The sequence below is a fragment of the Myotis davidii genome, unplaced genomic scaffold (genome assembly GCF_000327345.1).
Source record: "Myotis davidii unplaced genomic scaffold, ASM32734v1 scaffold697, whole genome shotgun sequence".
NCBI classification, from domain to species: Eukaryota; Metazoa; Chordata; class Mammalia; order Chiroptera; family Vespertilionidae; genus Myotis; species Myotis davidii.
The window spans coordinates 247,155-252,618 of NW_006288014.1; positions in this window are offsets into that span (position 1 = coordinate 247,155).

Below are 5,464 nucleotides of genomic sequence, written 5' to 3' on the forward strand. Positions count from 1 at the left end.
ATTATCTTAACGACAAATACGTTCATTAAGCTCTCTCTAAACAGCAAGACCTTAATTACCAGTAGCAGCAAAGAAGCAGCAGGAACCCCTGGCAGAAGTCAGGGTGAAACTTCCTTATTTTCATTCAAACTGTTGGGACAGTTAAAGTGGCTTTGAGCAGAATCTTGGTAGTAAATTGGCCATGTGCTTTCTCCTCAGACATATTTATTCCAGAAAACATAGACAAGGAATCAGTGCCCGCCACTGCCACGGCCGCTGTGATTCTCCTTTCCTCTCTTCAACTCCCTGACAGTCCTCCCTTCACAAGTATTGTGGGGATTGAAGGAGAAAAGACAAGGAGGAAAATCATGGATTTGCCTCACAGACTTATGGTCTTCGAGTGCCATCTACTGCTGCTCTTACTGCTGACGTCCATAGACATTCTTTTAAAAGCCTAAGCAGTTCAGAACTCTTCATCTTGATTGATTAAAATATTAAAGAGCACAGAAGCTGTTGAATTCTCATTTCATATATAGTGACTTTCCCCAATGCTTTTCTGTTAATTAAATGAAGGAAATAATACCTACTTATGATCTTGGTTTATAGTGAAACTAGGAGGTAATCCCAGCCTGTTCTGTTTTATTTCTGAAAAGTCCTCCCTTCACATCTGAGTTATCAGGATAATTATCTCAATTGCTCTAACCCGAGAGAATATCAGTAAATCAATATGTAATAACTTCATCAAGATGGGCTCAAAGAACATTGATGAGAGAAAATATGGAAATCATAGTTTCTTGTTTGTTAGTTAAAATTGAATTTTAACAAATATTGCCTAAAATTGAATGCAAATAAGTTCCTCTTTTCCTTCTTGACTATACTGGTTCTGCTAGAACTAATATTGTCTTTATGTGAGCAAAGAGGAAATTAGAAATGAGAAACCACCTGATGGCTTTGATTGCTGTGGTTGATTATTTTGCTGGGCAAGAAACTCCAGCCCACCGTAGTGAGATAATATATTCTATTTTGAACTATAAGATAACTTTATCTGCACAGACCCAGAAGCCATTGATTTATAAATTTAAATTCTAGAAATTAGAGCTAAACATGGAAATTTTATTTACTTTCTGGCTTAATCGGCTAACTAAAGATTAAAATAAAGCGAGATTCCCATGTAGAATGCATGTGTACAAAAGACGTTTTGCTAAAATTGTAATTCTTACCTCCTATTAGGCAATGTTTTGATAGTGTATCCCAATCATGTCAAAACTGGCGGTGATTCTGCTGATCAACTGCAAGCGACTGAGGAGGAATTCATGGCAATTCTAAAAATTACAAGAGAAGTAAAAGGCTTCCTTATTTAAAAAAATATTATTGTCTCACCATCTATATGCTTAATTTGCTTGTGTGTGTGTGTGTGTGTGTGTTTTCCCCCCTTTTAAGTGGGAACTGAGGGAAGTGAAGTCATGATTAACACGGCAAAGAATATACTAAAATAGGCAAACAAATCACTGGCCAAAAATAATTAAGTATTTTTAGGCATCTGATAGGTGTGTGTGTGTGTGAGTGTGTGTGAGAGAGAGAGAGAGAGAGAGAGAGAGAGAGAGAGAGAGTAATGAGAAGGCATGTTCTTAGTATCCTTCCATTATATTTTCCAAGTAATTAAAACTATCTTAAATTGTTAGGTTTAGCAATCTTTCCTCCTGTGCCATCTTTTCCTCCTCTTCTTTTTTTTTTTCAAACTAATTGAAAAAGAATATCACATTCTTCCTCATAACCTGATGCTTGAACATGTTTCCCTAAGCCAAGGAATAAAAACGTTAGAGACAAACTTTTGCACTGTGCCCTTGGAGAAAGACTAACAAGATCAAGAACAAGAAGTGGAAATTGTTTAGAAGTAAAAGCGATCTATTATGCTGCTCTGGCAAAGAAAAATGTGCATAATTTAATTAAATGCCTCTGACTACAAAGGGAAACTAAATATGATATAAAGGGGAAAACAATCAGCTAAATAAAGCATTATTTGATGGACAGTTTTATTACAAAACCAGAAGAGGGCACTCATCTCCTACAAATGACAGCAAACTCTAACTAGAAATGACAATTGATTGGCTGTTTCTTCAAATAAATGAAAACAATAAAATAATTTCTAACGTATAATAATAGAATTATCCAGCATATTTTAAAAATAAATGATGAGCCCTGGCCAGTGTTTCTCAGGGTTAGAGCACCAGTCCAAATACCAAATGGTTGCCTGTTCAATTCCTGGTCAAGGACACTTACCTGGGTTGCAGGTTAGATCCCTGGCGCTGGTCAGGTTGCATGCAGGAGGCAACCAATTGATGTGTCTCTCTCACATCAATGTTTCTCTCTCTCTCTCTCTCCCTCTCTCTCTCTCTCGCTCTCTCGCTCTCTCTCTCCATCTTCCTCCCTCCCTTTCACTCCCACTCTCTCTAAAAAGAAATGGGAAAAATATCCTTGGTGACAATTAACAAAAGAGAGAAAGGAAGGAAGGAAGGAAGGACGGACTAAGGAAGGAAGGAAGGAAGGAAAGAAGGAAGGAAGGAAAGAAGGAAAGAAGGGAAAGATAGAGAAATAACTGATGATTTTATAATCCTGTATAATAAAAGGTTAATATGCAAATTGTCCCCTAGGGAGTTCAACTGCACACTATGACATGCACTGACCACCAGGGAGTGATGAAGGAAGTCCCTGGCAGGCAGCCAGCAGCCAGAAGCCAGGGAAAGGAAGGCCCTGATAGGCCCTGACCACCAGCCAGGCTTAGGGACCCTACTTGTGTACAAATTTTGTGCACCGTGCCTCTAGTATCAAATAAAATCCAAAAATGTACAATTACATTTTTATTATTTTTGTAATAGCTTAAGACATTAAATTAATTATTTTTAAAATAAATTACTAACCTTTTCCATATCTTTATATTGAATTAAGCATATAGAAGTGAAATAATTGTTTTGTGTTTATTGTTTTCTCATTTGATTAAGAATAAAAGAAAAGCTGTAATTAATTTTCAAAGTTGACAAGCAAAGTAAACAATTTAACTAAAGATAGTTTTTAGGATGTAAAAAGTGCCTGTGACCAATCTCCTTTCATAAATTGGATAATTTTGACAACAGAATGCAAGCCTTCTCTTAGAATTCCTAGTCAAGCCTTTAGTGCCAACATGCACATGTAGAAATGATGTTTATTGACGAACAGAAAAGCTAATGTGCAAAGTGTTCCTGAGGGAGTTTGACCAGGAGTTCTATCGTTCGCTATGACATATGCTGACCACAAGGGGGCGATGAGGAATGAAGGAAGGCCCTTACCAGCAGCTAGCAGCCAGGGAAGGGAGGCCCCAGCTGGAAGTCAGAAGGCCCCGATTGACCCTGATTGCTGGCCAGGCCTAGGGACCCTACCCGTGCATGAATTTCGTGCACCCGGCTTCTAGTTTAAAAATAAAGTTAGAGCTGCCATCCCAGAAGAACTGTCTTGCATATCTTACTCTTTGAATCTTCTGAAAGTTTCAACTGGGGAAATATAACCTTTGGACTGGGTCAATCCAACATTGTATTCCAAACAACTATTTGAAAAGCTAATAGGAAAGCAGATGTCCTGACCATGCAGACTGAAAGTTAAAGAAATTCTCTAGAATTAATACAATCATATATAGCTAACTTACTTGCATAAAAATGCCTTTCTTGGATTATTAGCACCAATAGAAATTCCTTCCATCTATGCAATTATTTCCCTTCCCTTTCTCACAAATTTCTTTCCCTTCATTTCATAATCAGAACTCTGGGTTTTTGCCTGAATCAGTGTTTCCCAGGTTGCAATTCTTATTGATATCAAATAAATGCTTACTGCCTCTAACTTTGGCTTTTATGACTTTAAAAAAAAAGTACAATTCTATAACATACCATCTGTACCCACCACCCAAAGTCAAATCTCCTTCCATAACCATGTTTCTGACCCTTTACCTTTTACTAACTCCCCCATTCTCCTTTCTCTCTGTTAACCTCCATACTATTATCTGTGTCTGAGAGTCTCTGTTCAGTTGATGCTTTCAGTTTTATATACCACATATGAGTGGAGTTATATGGTTCTTGAATTTCTATGTCTTATTTCACTTAACATGATATTCTCAAGGTCCATCCATGTTGTCACAAATGACAGCATTTCATCTTTTCATATGGCTAAGTGGTATTCTTTTGCATTGATGTACCTCAAGAACATTTTCCAAAGATTCTCTCTCTCTGTTTTATTCATAGTTAGATGTATGCATACATATATACATGTATAAATACATTCATGTATAAATATGTATGTATATATATGTGTGTGTGTGTGTAAGCATGTGTATCTTTTTCTAAATTAAATATTGCTACTAAGAAATAATGTTTTAGATTCCTCCCCTCAAATAAAATTATTCCAACTTTTTACTAAAAACATACTTTACCTACATTATATCTTTTGGTCCTCACAATAATTCTTGGAACTAGGATTTTAATCACTCCTAATTTACAAGTCTGGGATCCGATTATTAAATGCATAGTCTTGGTCCATAAATAGAAGCTATTTTGAGGAATCATGATACTTTCAGGAAGAGAAACAAAAAAGTAGAATAAATACCCAGGTTCACTTACTAATTTCCCTCTGATCTCCTAAATTTCCCAACATTAGCCAAACTCAAGAAATGGTTGTTGTTGTTTTTTAAAGAGACATCAGGCTCCAGACTTGAGAGCAGAGGAATGGAGAGTCAATTTAAGAAACAAGTAAAAGACATCCAGTACAATACTGTTTATCCACTGCCTACAGTATGCTAGACATATCGTTAGACACTTTCATTTAATGTTACCTTAATCCTTGAAACAACCCAGTGATGCTAAATACTATTACTGCCTTTTTTTATTTTTTCAGAAGTGGAAACTGTGACTTAAATAAATTATTTTGCTTAGAATCATATTCTGCTGAATGGTAGAAGAGACATTTTAAATTAGACCTGTTTGACTAAAAGCCTTTTTAAAAATTGTTATTATGGATCAAGACTGGGAATTAGAATCCTTTGGATAAATTCTACCTCAATTATTGAATTGAGTAAGCCACTTAATTTCTAAAAATCTTGTCTTCATTTGTACAATGGAGTCATTACTTTGTACCTCAAAGAATTTTTTGATGAGGTTTAATTTAAACATATTATAGACAACTAACGTGTTATGCAAGTTGGTAATGAATGAGGATGATTTATAGTTGTGTAAAAATGTAAAGCAGTATGATTTTATCCTATTTCAACCCAAAGACAGAAATAATTTGAGTTAATGTTATTATTATGGGAATGGAGTCAATGAGAAATCCATCCTTGGGGCGACTGATAGCATAGTGGATTGACAAAATAAAAATTAGAGAGGTTAATGAGACTAAGTTATTGAAGATTTGCAGATCTACTTTGCTCCATGGGATGTTGGCATATATTCTAATAACCCATAATTGT